The sequence below is a fragment of the Pongo pygmaeus genome, chromosome 1 (assembly GCF_028885625.2).
Source record: "Pongo pygmaeus isolate AG05252 chromosome 1, NHGRI_mPonPyg2-v2.0_pri, whole genome shotgun sequence".
NCBI classification, from domain to species: domain Eukaryota; kingdom Metazoa; phylum Chordata; class Mammalia; order Primates; family Hominidae; genus Pongo; species Pongo pygmaeus.
Window position 1 is genome coordinate 130,551,536 of NC_072373.2, and position 18,997 is coordinate 130,570,532.

General features: G+C 35.8%; 1 long non-coding RNA gene across 1 annotated transcript; it reads left to right on the forward strand.

Moving 5' to 3' along the window:
* The first annotated feature begins 2,756 nt into the window (after positions 1-2,756).
* LOC129016993 (uncharacterized) lies at positions 2,757-18,386 on the forward strand. The gene is made up of 3 exons (XR_008494985.2): positions 2,757-2,813; positions 10,345-10,468; positions 18,072-18,386. It is a non-coding gene; the product is annotated as an uncharacterized LOC129016993 (long non-coding RNA).
* Positions 18,387-18,997: the final 611 nt, after the last annotated feature.

Here is an 18,997-nt window from a genome sequence, read left to right on the forward strand (position 1 = left end):
TCTACGTAATTTAAAACTACGTGTTATGGATAATTTTAGATATTTATTTTTATTTCATTATGAGGAAGAGGAAACTCAAATGACTTTTTCTGTGCTGATGCTGGATTCTGTATATAGCCTCAGTATGAGTCTGACATTAAAAGTAAAAATGAGTTAAATTCTCATGTCTTTTTTTTTTGGGAAAACAAAACAAAACAAAAAACAAACAAAAAACAAACCCAAACCCCAAACTGTGTGGGAGGAAGAGACAGTGCTCTGTCTGGGAGATTTGAGGGGAGAGCTTTCAGAATGCTCACAGCCCACATGATCACATGGTGCAAATTCTTGTGGAGGGAATTCTTTGGCAGCCTGACATATATAATTTTCCTCAGAGCAGAAGACTTTATGTTAAAGTTTTAAAATCACAATAAGATTTAAAGAATTGCTCTTTAATTAAGAAAATGGCTAGATACTTTCCTATAGTTTCCGTTCAGAAAATAGGTTTCTTAACAATTTAATGCAGTGGTTGGAGTAATGACAGAAAAGCACAGACTCACCGCACACTCATTTAGGAACATGTGGGTTTGTTTAGGTGTGAATCCCCATTAGGAATATGCATTAAATTATTCTATTTTCATGCAATTAGGTGGATTAAATGATCAAATCCCACAAGGATAGTTCTGTGAAAATCATGGCTAGATTGACAGTTCTCAAGTTCAGATATCTCCACTTGAAACTGAAGTAACCAAATATAATAGTTCCTCTGTCAACTCTTGATTATTAGTGTGTAAATTATGCATGGATGGTACATTTACTGCCAAGGGTCAATAGCAACACTTCATCAGGGAGCCCAGATGATTTGAGTTCTGCTGTGTGCCAGCTTGATGCTGAAGGAGATATGAAAAGTTTAATAATGGTCATAGTTAATATTTATTGAGCATTCTCTATATGTCAGGCAATATTCTAAGTGCTTTCATGTTTTATCTCACTGACTCTTCAAAACAACTCTTTGAAATCTGTGTTATTCTTATCTCCATTTTACAAATTAGAGAAAAGGAAGGTCGCAAAAATCGGCCGAAACTTGTAATTGCGCTCAGGCTAGCAAACCACAAATGTGTTTTGTGAGAAGGGAAAACATACTTTATGGATTCTTTTATTTTCAAGACATACCTAATTAAAAAATTTAGCCTAATTTGTCCCCATTCAAGGGCTTTTTTTTTCTTAGTGAAACAAAATTTAGTGCTACTAGAAACTAAACTTTATTGGTCAACACTTGTGGAGAACCTGGGTCAACAAAGTAACCCAGGAGGTTACTTTGTTTTCTTGACTTGACATTGTGAGTTTGTAAGCAAATAATACTTTTTGTTTTTCCTTTCCTTATCTCCCAAGGTAAGAAATCACAAATAGATTTTAAAAATCCCTTATAGGTATACAGTATGCAGCAGCATGTCTCAAATGTATTCGACAGTCAACTCCCTCCATCTTTTTGGGGAGAATTTTGTGCAGTAAATATTTTCCAAAACACACTTTGGTAAATGCTATTGTGTGTTTACTATAAGCATATTTTGCCACCTTTTTGTCTCCCACTCATTAGAGTCTGCATATCATCTTTAAAGTTTTCATAATTTTGAATCCAATGGTCTCTTTTGAGATCATGACTTCCCAACAACTGACATTACAGATGATTTCTGACTCCTCTTGGAATATTTTCCTTTCTGGGTTTCCAGAATACCATTTCTTCCTGGTTTCCTTCTGCTCGTTTGTCTTCTCTTCTCAGTTTTCTTTGTTAACTTGTCTTTATCTAAATCTTAGATGTTAGTGTACCCCAAGGTTCCATCCTTGACTGTCTTTCTTGTGTCTCAATGTTATATTCCAGTTGCTTCATTAAACTGCCACACTCATTCTAAATTTATGATACCTTCCCCGACATCTTTAGAAATAATGGATTATTTTTCATTTTCTCTGCTAAATGTACTTTATTTTTCCCATAGTGAAATGCGTACCACCTTGCATATGTCTGCCTCCTAACTAGCCTCTTTTGTCAAGATGTGATAGGCTCTACTGCAGTTAATACTAGTTATCAGAAAAAAAGTTTACATCTCACTCATGCAAGAATCTGTCGCAGATCTGGGCAACTCTCAAGGACAGCTGTGTGTTGGTCTGTTCAGTGACTCAGGGATCTAGGCAACCTCAAACTTGAGGATCTACCTTCTCAATACAATGACTGTTCTTATATTTGCATGGCAGAAGGAGTAGAAAGTGAGTAGGGGCTTCTATTGGCTCAGTGTGGACTACACAGACATGTGCTATTCACATTTCATTGAGCAGAACTAATGATAGGATTTTGTCTTTTGACAGTAAGATTGAAAGTTGAGTTATCCATGTGCCCAGAAAAGAAATAACTTTTGTTGAAAAGCTTAACACAGGGATTGTATCATAAATATCTCTATACCCCCAGTACTTGGCACAGAGACTAACAATAGATGTTCAATAAATGTTTGGTAAATTGAATCTAATCTAGTTTAAACTTGAGTAATTTTACTGATGGAAGAACTGAAGCCCGTCAAAGAAAAGTGACTTTCCTCAAATTATACAGATATTTACATGGCTAGAGCAAGAATCTAGATCTTTTGCTCTTTTTACTATATCTGATATTCATGGAAGAGTTTGTTCTACAAGAATTGTATGATTTTGTTGGGTTGTGCATTATTCCCATTAAGGCTATGAGTTTTGTTTGTTGGAATGTTTGTTAACTTGCTTTACATTTTTGCTTACAGAGTTAACAGAGATGCATGAACATGTATTAGAAAAATGATTCACACGCAATAGAAAAAGTAAGTATAGATTATCAGCTTGTTGCCAGCAGCATCAATAATTTTTTTTTGGTTACTAAATAGCCCACATAAGTTTGAGCAATATTGTCTCATTTACTACATGTCGTTTAGTTGCATAGCAAATGCTTTTACTGATAGAAAATAAAAGAAGATTGGAGAAAACCACACAGTGTTATCAATTATTACCCATTCTTACTTCTTTCTTTACTGTAGTTTTTGGAATGGTAATTTAGTGTATTTGCTTAGCAATTTTGGGGCCTATTTTCCCATTTTATCCTTACTAAATTTTAAGTAGTAGGTAGGGATTCTGTTAGTGCTGTCTGTGGAAATGTTGCAATTCTATGGCTACTATAATATCCTTTTTGGCAACGTTATTTATTTCAGTGCTTGATGGTCTTATTTGCTTTACACCTCAGGGTTCTCCTCAAAACGCCATTGAGACTCTCTCTTAAGCTGTACCTCTATAGGTAATATTCCACTTGAACATATAAACTTTAATGCAATGTTTCTAAAATAAACTCATAATCTTCTTCCCTGCTCTCGAGCTTCCTCAAACAAATAAACAAACTGGCAGAGACTGTTACTTGTAGCATGTGGCTAATTTCTAGTCAGAGAATACAAACAGAACTTATGGGTATTTCTTCCATGTCTGGCCCATATCATTTTTCTGGCCAACAAACAAACAAATAAACAAGCCAAATACAACAACGAAGATTAAAAAAACAAAACCCTTCCTAGTTTCCACTTGGCTGGAGAAGACTGTGCCATGCTTGGAAGCCATATTGTTGAAAGTGGCAGAGCATTTTATCGACTTGAGTTCTTCAGTGACTATGGAGAAAGAGCCCTATTACTCTCCTAGACTGTTTGGAGAGCAAGAAATAAACTTATTCCATGTTGAGTCATTGTTTGAGTCTATTGTTACCACAGAATACTTTGATATAGAAACCTCAGTTTGTGTACCTGTGAAATGGAAATAATAACTACCTTACTTTGAGAACTAAATGAGATAATATAAACAAAGCACTTATTTTAATGCATGACTCATAAAAGAGATATGATAAATTTTAGTCTATTCCCTTCCTTCCTTCTTCATATAGATATGACAAATACAATCCTTTTAATTCCTTTCAGAAACTTCTGCCTCCACTACGCCTCTTTCTTGACACAGAGATAGTGGTTATGAGATTGAAACTCTGTACATCTCCCAATGCTGAATCTACACACAGACATGGATCCAAATCCACATTCTCTTCCCTTACTCTTGTTTCAATACTATTCTTTCTGCTATTTAATATTAGCCAGTATTTATTAAGTGATTAGCATATATCAGGTAATATGCAAAGCCCTGCATGGATTATACAATTAGATCTCATGATGTAGGCATTGTTTTATATCCCCATATTTCAGATTAAAGAATTGGAAGGAGAAAAATTAAGCAGTTTGCTCAAAAAGCAAGTATATCTTCAAACTCTCTCATTCTATTTTCACTTTTTATCTGCATTTAAACGTGCACATATCCCTACAATCTTGAGAAAAACCGTTCCATGAAACTTGGCTTCCTTCTTCATTATCTTCATTTTCTGTCTCATCTTCCTCACCTTCACTCTTTAAGCCCTCTGCTTTCACCACTCCAATGAAATGCCTCTATTTTCTAGTAACACATCCAGTAGAGGATTCCTGGTTTGGATTATCATTCAACCTTTCTGAAATATTTAGTTCTGTACCACTCTCTCTTCCCCAAAACACTAGAGGAGAGTTTGTTACATACCACACTACTTTTCTAGTCACTCTTTCTCAGTCTAACTTTGGGGACTCTTTCTTCTGACAGTTCCTTGAATGCTAGTGTCCCTCAGGGTTCTATCCCTAGAATTTTCTTTTTTTTTTTTACATTAAATATTCTGCTTATAATATCATTTACTCCTACAGTTTCAATTGCCATATATGCTACTAATTCCTAGTTTTAAAAAAATTCTCATCTACACATGTCTTTTGAATTCCATATTCATTTCATCAATTTCAAGTTGAGATTCTAAATTTAGATCCCACATAAACACCTCAAATTTAACATATCTAAAATTGTACTTACAATCTCTCCCTCTAAAATCTTTCCCTCTAACATTTGTCTGTCTGAGCTCCTCTGTCTCAGGAATTTGTCTATTTGTCCAAATTAGAAATTGCACATCATCTTGGGATCTGCTTTTTCATTCATCCCCTAAATGCAATCAAGTTCTAAGTCTTTTTAATTAATGTAAAATTTTATTTCCTAAATATACTTCCTAAATGTACGTGATAGGCTTTTTTTTCAATCATCATTTACTACCAATTGCCATTATTCATGCCTTCTGTGCATCAGAAGCTGATGCAACATTATTTGCCATTCTCAGAAAATAGCATGCCCTTTCACGCTTTGAGAAATGATGTTGTCTTTTTCTTCCTTTTCGGGTCAGAAAACTCCTTCAATAATAACTATATTATCATCACCAGTGTGAATCTTGGGAAGTGTTTCCTGAGGTCAAGCTGGCTGCTCACCTACCCTCCCTCCTATGCTACTATAGAGCTCTGCACTTGGCTCCTTTCTAAATATTTATAAACAGTTTCTAAGCCTTTGCCTATTCATCTCCCCTTCTAGACTGTGAGAGCCTTGAGAAAGGAAAGCCGGTTTTTATGACTGTGAATTGGATCCTTCCTAATTTAAAAATATATCTGCTAAAGGACCAGTTCACTGAATGGTCATTTGCCAAATGAACAGTTTCACCAAATTTACCAGATTTATCAATTCATCCCAAATAGTTGTAATAAAGTGATTAGGATGTTTAAATTTGGTACCCAATGATGAAATATGATTTTCTGGATGTTAACTTTTTAAGGTTAAACCCAACCTGAGAACCTGGCAAAAAAAAATCTGTAAATGCTAAAGAATCAGTATTTATTTTTAAAATTTCTCAAAGGAAAAGCTGTTTTTCAGCTTTTTTTTTTTTTTTTTTTTTCGAGGGGGTTATTTTACATGTAATGAGACTTCTTGTCTACCTCAGATATAGTTTCAGTTATCTCTGAATGTCATTTCCTATTTTGGTAAACTTTATGCATTTTCCTTATTCTTCTGCTACTTCCTCAAATGGCATACCAGCTTTCCTTTTATATCTCTAGCATTTACAGTTTAAGATGAAATTAAACTTTAGTTAGGAGATTGAACTTTAAATTTAAATTCACAGGCACTAAAATAAATCAGAATTTTAAATTAAAGTTTAATGAAAGAAAAATTTTAAATTAAATAAAATTTAGAATTAAAATTTAAATTCATTCAAAAGAATCAGAATTAGTTTAAACCATCACATCTCACATGAAACTAAAAATGTGATTTCTATCAAGGAACAATTAAGGTATCTTGACTTGGTTGGCAGTAATTTGCAAATGATTCTCTATGAAAGCACATAAAAAAAGAAAAAAAATGACCACAATGGACCAAATGAAAAAGATACAAAAAATGGATAAAACATAAATAGATTAAAAATACTGTAAATGAAAACATATGAATGCTAAAAGGTTGGCTCAATAAAAAATGAAATTTTAAAAGGAATAAAAATCAGTATAAATGAGTAATTTCTACATGAAACTTAAAATTTTACTTATGACATATGTACTGTTTTATATTCAGTCATCAAATCAAAATATTTCTCTTAAAACTTATAAGATTATTTTTATTAAGTCACTATGTTTGATGGGTTGGTTTTCAGGAAATAAGCCATGTGGTGAACTGATTTTTAGTGATTTTTCCCTGTTTATTTGCCACCAGTAAATTTCCCAAACTCCCAACTTCTCCAATTTCCATAAATTCTTCTGTGAAATTGAAGTTTCTCTTCCCCCTGAGATGATCAACGGTCTTCTTAAGTGATAGCCATTTATTCTTTTTTAACCAAGGTTTCTTAAGCTGCTCTGGCTTGATGTTTTCTTCCCTCCTAGACCTGGCCCATATCTGCTCTTAGGTGTCTCAGAAATTCTTCAAATTCAGTGTTTCCAAGAGTGAATGTAGGTATATTCTTCTCTTCTGGTCCCTGTTATCCGAACTCTCCAAACTTTTGTTCCTTTTAGCATTCTTTTTTTTTTTTTTTGAGACAGAGTCTCGCTCTATTGCCCAGGCTGGAGTGCATTGGTACGATCTCAGCTCATTGCAACCTCTACCTCTGGGTTCAAGAGATTCTCCTGCCTCAGCCTCTGAGTAGCTGGGAGTACAGGCACCTGCTGCCACACCCAGCTAATTTTTCTATTTTTAGTAGATATGGGGTTTCACCATATTGACCAGGCTGGTCTTGAACTCCTGGCCTCAAATGATCCACCCATCTTGGCATCCCAAAGTTCTGGGATTACAGGCGTGAGCCATAGAATTCTCTTTTTAGGATATGGCCACCATCCATCCAGTAGCATAAGCCAGAAACAAGGAATCAACCCGTCACTGGTTATTCTAGATGTTTTTCAAATGTCCATTCATTTCCATTACCCTGGTTCTAGTCCAAATTTTGTTGAAACTCCTATAATAGTCTATTGTCTACCTTATGGAATTGGGAACATTACATTTTTAAACTGCAAAGCTTAGAACAAAGGCTGTCACCTAGTAAGCATTCACTACATGTATGAATCGACATTGTATTAGTCTGTTTTCACGCTGCTGATAAAGACATACTGAAGACTGGGCAATTTACAAAGGAAAGAGGTTTAATGGAGAACTCACAGTTCCATGTGTTGGGGAAGCCTCACAATCATGGCAGAAGGGAAGGAGGAGCAAGTCACATCTTACATGGATGGCAACAGGCAAAGAGAGAGAGCTTGTGTGGGAAGACTCCCATTTTTAAAACCATCAGTTCTCATGAGACCTAGTTACTATCACGAGAACAGCACAGGAAGCACACACTCCCATGATTCAATCATCTCCCATTGGGTACCTCCCACAACACGTGGGAATCATGGGAGCTACAAGATGAGATTTGAGTGGGGACACAGAGCCAAACCATATCAGACATTTAATTAAAGTAGTATATTATTTGGTCTTCTCTTATCCTCATTTAAGATTTTATTTAAAAATATTTAAAATATATTTCTAAAATACAGATTATATTGCCCTACTCTTTGAAACCTTTCAGTAGTTCCCTATTACTCCTAAAGACCTAAATTCATTATATGACCTAGATGGTTGTGCAAGCTTTGGCTTCTGAACACCTTTCCATGCTCCTGGGACACCTTTCTCCCTCTCTGGGCTCCAGGCACTGACCGTAAGGCCCTGGAATGTGCTCTGCCACTGTTTTGCCCAGAGCTTTGTTTGTATACCTTCTAGTGCATCCCTCCTCCTGCCTATCCCAGCACACTGTGCCTCTTTTTCCCTCTTGCTTTTCTTCCTTTATTAAAAATAGACTATTTTTTAGAGCAGCTTTAGGTTCACAGCATAATTGAGCAGAAACTGCAGACAATTCCCATATACTCCCTACCCCCATATATTCACAGCCTCTCTCACTCTTTCCTTCATTTTAGCCTCCCACACTAGATCTATTTCTTTTATTATTAGCTCTAATAAATAAATATATTAATATTTATTTAATATTATTAATAGAATAATAAATGTATTAGTTATATATGAGAACCATATTCTCTTCCTTCACACATTACCTTGAGATTGTAATTTTTAATTGTGATTATCTGTAGCTTGTCTTCTTTTCCTCATAAACCATAGAATCCATGAGGTCAAGGACTGTATTGACTTTTTTTTCCCTTGAGATCTAATCAAGTGCCCATCATATAGAAGGTCTTCAATACAATTTCATCATTGTGGTTGAATGACATATATCATATAATCCTACATAGTTTCTGGGTAAAACATATCTCTGTATAATTACCATTACAACACTTCGAAGATCTAAAATAAAAATTAACCATAATTTTGCTATTTGTTTCTGTCTCAGGCTAATTTAGCATTTCACATTTATAACTATTCTGGTCCAGTAGCTCTTAAAATTTAACCATAGATATTTTATTAAGTATACACACACCGATGGAAGTAAAATTATTCTGTTCTGTGTTAAATATAATAATTTACTTCTATTTTTACTCTTTCTTATGTCTGTTTTCAAACCTGAAGTGTTTGATTTCCTTCTGCAAAAATTTGCTTATCTTACCTGAGAGGCACATATCACCACAAGGGGGCAGAGATAGACAAATATTCAGTTCTTTCGACTGCATTCTCTATCCTGAGAATATTCTTTGACGGAATACATTTGAGCCATTATTTTTTCCATGAGTCTCTTTTTTCATTTGCCTTTCAATTTGAAACCTATAAGTACTATTATCCTCTTCATACAGTGTATACCTTTTAAGAGATGAAGAGACCTCCACTATATAAATTGTAGGCATTATATAACTTAACTCTTTAGTACATTAAGTAATTTTACAGTTATAAGAATATGTTAGACGTTGCAGTAAATTGTTCACTGGTAATTTCATAGCTAGTTTCTACTGTCTTATCTTTAGCCTACACACACTTACACACAGGTACACACACATATACATAGATACGTTGGTGGGGGAAAAAAGATTTTTTTTTATTTTTGCATAATCATTCAGGGAATATTTAGGTATTTATGTCATAGAAACTAGAAATTAAACATTTGGAAAGAAGAGGATTTTATAGTGTAGTTTTATTATTCTATCCTTTGTGCACTAAATATATATTCATCTTTACTTTGAGTAAGAAAAACACATGCTGAGCTATATGTATCTATCTTAACATAGTTCTCATAAACAGCTTGGGTGGGACTTTATGTCAGCAATCTAATTACATAACTGACCTTGTTTTATTGGTTATTCTGAAATTTAGTTCTCTGTAAATATAGACCCCATCCAATTTAGAGTTGAATTTTAAGAATGTTAACTTTAATGATAATGAGATAATTTATGTGTGAACAGATGCCTTGGTTAGAAGGAAGTTTAGAGGAGAAAGAGAGCTTTTTATTATAGAAAAACAAATAGCAGAAAGAATGTGACTTTGATTCAGATTGGGAATCACCAAAGATTGGTAACCGCATGAGAATTTCACAGACAAATCATCTAAACTTGATGCCGGGTATTCAAGGTCATCCATAGTCTGGGCCCACACATCCTCGCTGGCCCTTTTCTCATATCTCCACCCATCCTGCATTGCATTCACCTGGACCACTTGCCTTTTGGGGAACAAGTCATACTTTTCCATGCTTCTATGTCTTGGCCCTTGCCTGCTTTCCTAATCTGGAATTACACCTCTCCACATCACCTCCGAGTTTTCCCCCAGGTAATGCAAATAACTGAGCATATTTGTCATACTCTAATTTATTGAGCTCATGGAAAGATATTACTAATAGACCACAATACTTTTCTCCAGTCTCACTAAATGTAGCTTCAGTGTCCTTCTCAGTACAGCTTCTCAGAATAATTCAGATACCTATACCAATTAATTACTGATGGTTTATGAGATATTTGCCATCTTGGTGACTTAGCCCAAATTGGTGGCTAGTTAAGTAAGACCAGGATTGGGTGGCTTTGGAGAACGTAATTTCAACTTGAACGTGAAGATGCTTGTAGAACAGTGTTCCTTCCTCTGAACATGGCTACAGAAGAACAAATCACTTAGTCTGAAGGTAAGAAAATAAAACAACTTAAAATGTCATATGATTTTATTCATCTAAGTCAAACTGAGCTATTATATTCATCCCTAAGCACCATAGATGAAGGGTCATGTTTATTTTGTTTATCGCCATATCCCCAGCATTTAGCCGGGGTCTGGTATATATCAGGTACTCAATCATATTTGCTGATTGAATGAACTAATAGTGAATAATGGCAAATATTATATTTCATGCCACACCATCTTCTCCATTAAATGGGGTAGATTTGCACTCTAAGCTGGCGACTGCTCTGGAGAAAGGGTTCCCAGAGAAGTAAAAGGGAAAGATTTTTTGAAGGTCAGTACATGAGCTTTTGGAGGTAGCAACAGAAAGATACCAGCAGTAAAAGTTGGGAAACCTGTGAGTGCTTTGTTTACTCTGCTTCACTTCAAAGTATCAAAGAATCATATAATTTAAATAGTTTGGAAGAAAGAGAGATTTCTTCTGAGTCAACATGGATTCTGTTAAATTGGACCTGAAGTATTAGACATTGGCACTGTTCTGAGACCCAATCTTTGTGAAGATTTAGTTCACTCTTAAAGTTTTGAGGGGGAATATTTGAAAATCTTCCAAGGATATTTAATGTGATTTACATTTCTAAAGGTCAGTTAAGTCCCAGGTTAATTCCTCTTAAACACTGGTTTCGTAAACGGAGAATAGAAGACTGAAAACTGAAAATTTTGTTATTCATATGACCACAGGAAGTATGAACAATTTTTAGTTTAAAAACGTGAGTTGTAGAAGCAGATGGCCTCTGGACCATCTGTCTCATTTTAAAAAAATTCAACTTTTATTTTAGATACAGGGGGTACATGTGCAGGTTTGTTATGTGGGTATTTTGCACTCAAGTAGTAAACATAGTACCCAATAGGTAGTTTTTCAACCCATGCCTCCCTCTGTCTCTCCTCTCTTTAGTAGTCTATAGTGTTTGTTATTCTCATGTTTATGTTCATTTGTGCTCAATGTTTAGCTCCCACTTGTAAGTGAGAACATGTAGTATTTGGTTTTCTGTTCCTGCATTAGTTCACTTAGGATTATGGCCTTTAGCTCCATCCATGGTGCTGCAAAGGACATGATTTCATTCCCTTTTATGGCTGCATAATATTCCATGGTGTACATGTACCACATTTTCTTTATCCAATCCACCATTGTTGGACACCTAGGTTGATTCTATGTCTTTGCTATTGTAGTGCATTGTAGTGCACAATTCTATGTCTTTGCTATTGTAGTGCATTGTAGTGCTATTGTAGTGCATATTGTAGTGCTATTGTAGTGCATATTGTAGTGCTATTGTAGTGCATTGACAAACATAAGAGTGCATGTGTCTATTGTAGTGCATTGACGAACATAAGAGTGTATGTGTCTTTTTGACATAATGATCTATTTTCCTTTGGGTATATCTCAGTAATGAGATTGCTGGGTCGAATGGTAGCTCTGTTTTAAGTTCTTTGAGAAATCTCTAAACTGCTTTCCACAATGGCTGAACTAATTTACAATCCCCCCAATGGTATAAACATTCTCTTTTCTCTACAAGCTCACTAGCATCTGTTGTTTTTTGACTTTTTGATAATAGACATTTCGACTGGTATGAGATGGTAGCTCATTGTGGTTTTGATTCACACTTCTCTGATGATTAGTGAGAATGAGCATTTTTTCATATGTTTGTTGGCTACTTGTATGTCTTCTTTTGAGAAGTGTCTGTTCATGTCCTACACCCATTTTTGAAAAATGGGGTTATTTGTTTTTTGTTTAAGTTCCTATAGATTCTGGATATTAGACTGTTGTTAGATGCATAGTTTGCAAATATTTTCTCCCATTCTGTAGGTTGTCTGTTTACTCTATTGATGGTTTATTTTGCTGTTCAGAATCGCTTAAGTTTAATTGGATTCCACTTGTCAATTTTTGTTTTTATTGCTATTGCTTTTGGTAACTTAACCAAAAATTATTTGCCAAGACTGATGTTCAGAAGGGTATTTCCTAGGTTTTCTTCTAGGATTTTTATAATTTGGTGTCTTACACTTAAATCTTTAACCATCTGTAGTTAATTTTTGTATATAGTAAAAGGTAAATGTCCAGTTTCATTCTTCTACATATGACTAACCAGTTATTTCATCACTATTGAATAATGAGGACTTTTCCCATTGCTTGTTTTTGTTTGCCTTATTAAAGATCAGATGGTTGTAAGTGTATGGCTTTATTTCTAAGTTTTCTATTGTGTTCCACTGGCTTATGTGTCTGTTTTTGTACCAATACCATGCTATTCTGGTTATTATATCATTATAGTGTAGTTTGAAGTCAAGTAGTGTGATGCCTCTGGCTTTGTACATTTTGCTTAGGATTGCTTTGGCTATTGGGGCTTTTTTTTTTGGTTCCATATAGATTTTAGAATAGCTTTTTCTAATTCTATCAGGAATGACATTGGTAATTTGATAAGAATAGTGTTAAATCACTAAATCTCTTTCCAGTGTTGTTTTGTGCAGTATTACCATTTTAATGACATTGATTTTTTTCCATCTATGAGCATGGAATGCTTTTCCATTTATTTGTATCATCTCTGATTTCTTTCAGCTTATAAAGATCTTTCACTTCCTTGGTTAGCTGTATTCCTAGGTATTTCATTTTCTTTGTGGTTATTGTAAATGTGATCATGTTTTTGATTTGACTTGAACCTGCACATTATTGTTGTATAGATATGTTACATAGATTTTGTACTCAGAAACTGTACTAAAATAATTTACCAGTTCAAGAAGCCTTTTGGCAGAATCTTTGGGGTTTTCTAGATATAGAATAATACCATCAATGAAGAGAGATAGTTGACTTTTTCTTTTCCTATTGAATGCCTTTTATTTCTTTTTCTTGCCTGATTGCTCTGGCTAGAACTTCCTGTCTCATTTGTTGATACATTAAGGAAAAGGTAACTAAATGCTTCAGAGAAAAGTAATAGCGTATATTAGCAAATTCCTTAGATTTTGTCTCTTCCAGAGCTGTCAAACAGAACTTTTGCCATGATGACAATATTCTGTATTTGTTTTATCCAATATAATAGCCACTGGCCACACATGGCCACTGGGCACTTGAAATGTGGCTAGTACAATGGAGGAACTGAATTTTTAAATATTATTTAAAATAAGTAATTAAAATTTATATTTAAATAGCCACATGTGTCTAGTGGCTACTGTATTAGAGTGCACATCTAGAAGAATATATACTTAATTAAAATTAAAAATAAATTTCAGAAGTAAAATTAAAAAATTGAAATTATAATTTTTGAGATGAGCAATTGATAATGTCAACAAATAAGACATCAGACTGAAAGCAGAAAAAGAAACTCAAGAATTGTAGTATGGGAGTTTTAAAAAGCAGCAAGCTTAGCACTTACCATGTGTTAGACCCTATGCTAGACCCATTCACATTTATCATCTCAGTGAATGCTCATAACAACTCTGCAAGTAAATATTTTATCTCCACTTTATAGGCAAGAAGTCAGATATTACCATTTCCTCAGTGAAAAAACTTAAACCCATCTGGTTTCAAAAGCCAGACTGTACAATTTGAGTGAGCAGAAGAAAAACATCCAGATACAATTATGAATGTGCATCTTATGAAGTGAGGTCAGGCCTGGAATGAGTGTCACATCCAAATATTGCTCAGGAATTTCTTAAAGTCCTCATTGCTGAGTCTAGGCTTGGTTTCTGATGATGTAACAGTCCTGAAGCTAAAGGTGGGGTCAGGTGGTCCAAATTGGGTAGAAGAAGGTGGGGCTGGGGACCAGCCAACTGAAAGAGAGCACTGATGTTCTGGGTGACCATCACTCTTGTAGAACATTGCCTCTCAGGTACCTGAGCAACAATTGCTAGCCTTGTTGTTTCCATTAGAGGTGCTGACTTATGACAGCATTCTCAGCTATAATTTTATGGTTGAGTACTTTGGTGTTATTTTTCTCTCCAATAATGCTCTGTGACCTGATTTTCTCCTCATTTGTCAGATAGCTTAGCTTATGTGATGTGGCTTTCACTTGGTAACTGCAATTCAGGGGCATTTCCCTGCAGTAATGTGTCAAGAAACAGCTTCTATAACACCAGAAATCATGCTTCCTTATGTTGAGGAGAGTGGAGATGTGCCTCCGTGTGTTGACTGTGTCATTAAATCTAATACTTCTGGATGCATATGTCTAGCTGAGCACCTAAATAACCTGTATTCTATATCCTTAGAATAAAAGGATATCAGCATTTTTTCCTGCTGGTCTTTGGAGTTTGTGCCACAAAAGAATGATACTTCGCTACCTCAACTATTAAATGAAGGAGTCTGCTTAAAGAAGGCTGAATATCTTGGTTTAAGAACTTAGCTTTCCCAGTGATTGAAATGAATTAGATAGGAATGATGGCCTGGGTATCTATCTTGGGCAAGTCTTTTGTCTTGCTATCCTGGGATTCTTTTAGAACTAGAAATACAATACCAGAATTCTTTGATAAAGATTCAAATTCTGAGATGAAGCAATCTGATCCAGGCAGTTTAGGATTGGGGCTAAGGCTCATTTAAAATGGGGCCATGAGTGGTCAGAGGTATCTGTGAAAGCCAAATATGAGTCTGTTGCAAGATGGAGAATGCTTTAACAGATTAACCGTCTGTGGAATTAGTGGTCTAGGAGGCAGCATCCTAGCCAGAAATAGGATATGAAAAGGATTTCTGAAGTGCAGATAGAATGGTCCTTCAATCTTCAGGGCCAAAGCAGGAGGGGAGCTGGAGAAGGAACACAGAATCAGAAACAAGATTGTTACAAGGTGGTTAGGGAGCAAATTGCTTGAATTGCAGCCTGCTTACATTTGAGCAAATGTGCTTCCTGGAGCTGGGTGCTTGTTCTTAAAAGAGCCAGTTCCATAGGACGGGTAACTTGCCAAAGTCCAGATTGACTTCAGCACCGGGAGGTATAAATACATTTTGCAAAATCCAAATGTTCAAGCTGAAAGAGAGCCCAGTTCCTAGGAAACGGTGTTTTTTATTTGATATTCTTAAGTATCAACCATATATTAGACAATATGTAGCCTTAGAGAGTTGCATGAAATTTCTGTAAGCACAGCACAATTGCTGGATGTCTTCTGCAAAAATAAGAAGAAATCCAGCCAAAAACCTTTTTCTCTTCCTCTTTCCCCTTTATAAAGAAGGCTAATAGATCTCTCATTTTTCAAAATGTGTCTCAGCTTTGGAAAGGAGAAGTGGAAATGTTTTTTCTATTCGAAAGGAAGGTTATCTAAACACTGTAGTGTGTGATTCTATTAGAGCTTGCTTGATTTAAACTCTGAATGTACCTAAAACTCTCAATTCTACTTCACGTATGGTAAAAGGTCAAATACAGTCTTGTTCTACCTTCCAATTATTTACACTCCCTGTCCACCTTATAGGGGAAGACAGACTATTATTAGCCTGTGGAAAAGGCATACTGGGATTCATGTCATATATACAGAATATTTATTTTTCTCTTATTTTGCCAAGCCAATGGTGGTGGTGTCTGCACTACACAGCTGACGTGGAGCTAAAGCTAGATGTGGTCCTATGATAGGCAGGACGAAAAGCAGAAAGGCTGCTCTTCTGCTGGCCATAAATATCAGGTCATATTTCTCTTTCTCCTTCTCTATCAAATTCTCTATTCATGTATGCAGGCCTGTCAACACATGCAAAGACATGTAAAACACATTAATAGGACTGTGAGTTAATTCAAATCCAGTCGTTCTTTCAATATATATATATGTTGGGCACATTATATGAGCAAGTTCTGCCCACATGAATTGTCTCTAGACATTCATTTGTTTTTTTTCCTGCTATATTTTTCTGTTCCTTCTAGGTTTAAGCAGCTAACTTTTGTTTTTTGCTTCAAAGACATTTGCAGAATGGAAGGTAGAGACTTTTTGAAAGCAAACTTTCTGCTTTTCCAAAAGACTGTACTCGCTGCAAGTGGAGAAGCAAGAACAGGAGTGTCATCTTCAGGGTCACGAGGAAGGTTGGAGAGGCCTCAGACTGGGGTGGGGGCAGAGGCTGCTGGGCCCACAAGTAGAATAGCCCTGCCCTGTTTCCTTGGCAGCATCTTTGGGCAATGGCAAACTAGAAGTACATCCAGAGAGGCTGCTCTCAAGCCATGGAATTCCCACTCCCAGTGAACATTCCCAGACCCCAAGCATAGTACAGAGCTGATAGGTGCTAGAAAAGACCATGTGAGAATGGAAAATGGGCTTCTCTGAAGTAACCAGTGAGAACCACGAACAGGATGGACCTCAGTAGTGTAGTGCTTTAGGACAGAATAAGACATACCACTCAGATTTTTCATGGCACTAAGCAAATGGGAGAGGTGGAGCCCGGTAATCACTGGGATTAAAACTCTCTCCAGATTGGTGGGATTTAGATTTAAGCTGATTAAGCAGGGATTAGATTTAAGTTAATTTAGAAAAAAAACCAACAACAACAATAGTGCCTTATTTCTTACACCTCTGGATTGGTGGATTAAGTTTACCTGCTGTCATTATAGCAAGGAACACAAATATTAAACAAGTTATTACCTTTGTGAATTGACCTATGAAGGAATAATTGTGGGTACTTTGGAAGCAGAACTGTGGGGCCTAATTAAAAGTATATTTATGGGTAGGATGGATGGGGAGGAAATTATTCCCTGAATGAATAACATTTTAGCTGTTATCTATAGGATAAATTAAAGTTAGTTAGCTTAGTTAAAATTAAAGGGTGATCCAGGCAATGAACAATGTGTGGAAATGTCCTGAGGTGGATAAGAGCTTAGGCCAATCAGTGTTGCCAAGACATGAAAGCGAGGGGATAAATGGCTGGTGCAGAGGCAAAGAGGATACAGGGTTCAGGTCCCACCGGGCCTACCAGCTCACTTTAAATAATGATCATAAGTGATGGAGAAAACCATTAAAGAATTTTAAGTAGGGAGTGGAATAAAAGATTTGAGATTTCCCAAGATTAACTTTGCTTGCAGGTTAGAGAATAAATTAGACAAGTGACAAAGAGGATTGGGAGGACCAGTTAGCAGGTCTTGTGATTTTAACTGATTGAACAAGCTTGTGTCAGAAAGGATGGTGAGAAGTTTATAATGAAGAGATTTTGGACAATTGCATCAATGGACCCTGATGATTAATGTTGTGGTGCGGAATGTGAGATAGAGAGGGAAAAGTGAGGATGATTTATAAACTTCTAGCATAAGCAATAAGATAGAGGAAGTGAAATTATGGATCAAGAAACACTAGTTGAAAACACATTTTGGGTTTGGTTTTGACCACAATGAGCTTGATCTGCTTGGGAGATATTTAAGCTTTTACATGCATGTTGTAAGATCTATACTATTGGACATAATAATAATTCATTTTTATACCAAAGGTACTTGTAATGAATACTGTGATACTAATAATTTAAAGGTAGATGATTTTATTTCATTAGATATATTAAAAAGACATTTTAAAAAGGAATTAAAATGGACATGAACTGGTATTTTTGACAAAGTTAACAACTTTGACCTAGAAACTGGCCAAAGGTAAATGTTGACATAAATAAAATTTCTTCTGATTTCCAGATGAAAACAAGAAGCTGATGGAAGACACATTCTGAACTAGCTAACACAACACTCTGAAACTGGAGGATATCAACTGATAAGATATGAAGTTCTCCCTTAGTTTCAAATACACTGGGTTCATAAATTATTAACATAAACAATGGATGTCCCGTCAAGCTACCATGAAGATAGCTAGGTCTGCACAACTCCTCAAGTGTCGACCCCTCCAAGCACATCCTCCACCTGGAACTGTGAACCGAATGGATAAATGTGTTGGTCAGAAAGGTCTTTACATCTTTGAATTGTAATGATCATGATTAGTTGCTGAGTTTACCACCTCCCTGCCTCCCTGCCCTCTACCTTCCAAGAATTATCATTACAAAGATAGCCATTTGGTTTATGGCATAAGCTTTATCACAAAGCTTGACCCAGATTGAAGAATCCAGGCAATTTCTAGCCAGGCTTTTATTTCCTTCATGCACAGGATCATGATAGAGGCTTAGCATTTATCAAACTATAGCTTTTCCCCAAAGGAAAGAGAAATGGGAATAGATTAGCTGCTTCAGTGAGCAAAACAGGTGGATAACAAATAAGAGATTATTGGCAGTTTATCAGGGTCTCTTTGATAAAACTCCTTGTCAAATGGCTAAGGAAAGACATTGAGAGATGGCATGTGTGGGTGCCTTGAGAGCCCGTGAGATCTGTGCTCTTGAAGCATTTTGTACTTTTCTTAATGATGCTTATCTTACTCTACCTTATAGTATAATTAAAAGGCAAGTTTTCTTCTTCTGAGGTGGTAAGTATAAACTTCAAATAGCAGACAGAAAGGAGTTAAGGGGTTCTATGTGCCTATCCCAGCCAGCAGCATTTTGTCATGGTCTGATTGCAAGGCTGGTTGCAACAGTTGGGAAGCATTTGGCCAGGGGGACAGTTTGAAATGGAAACAA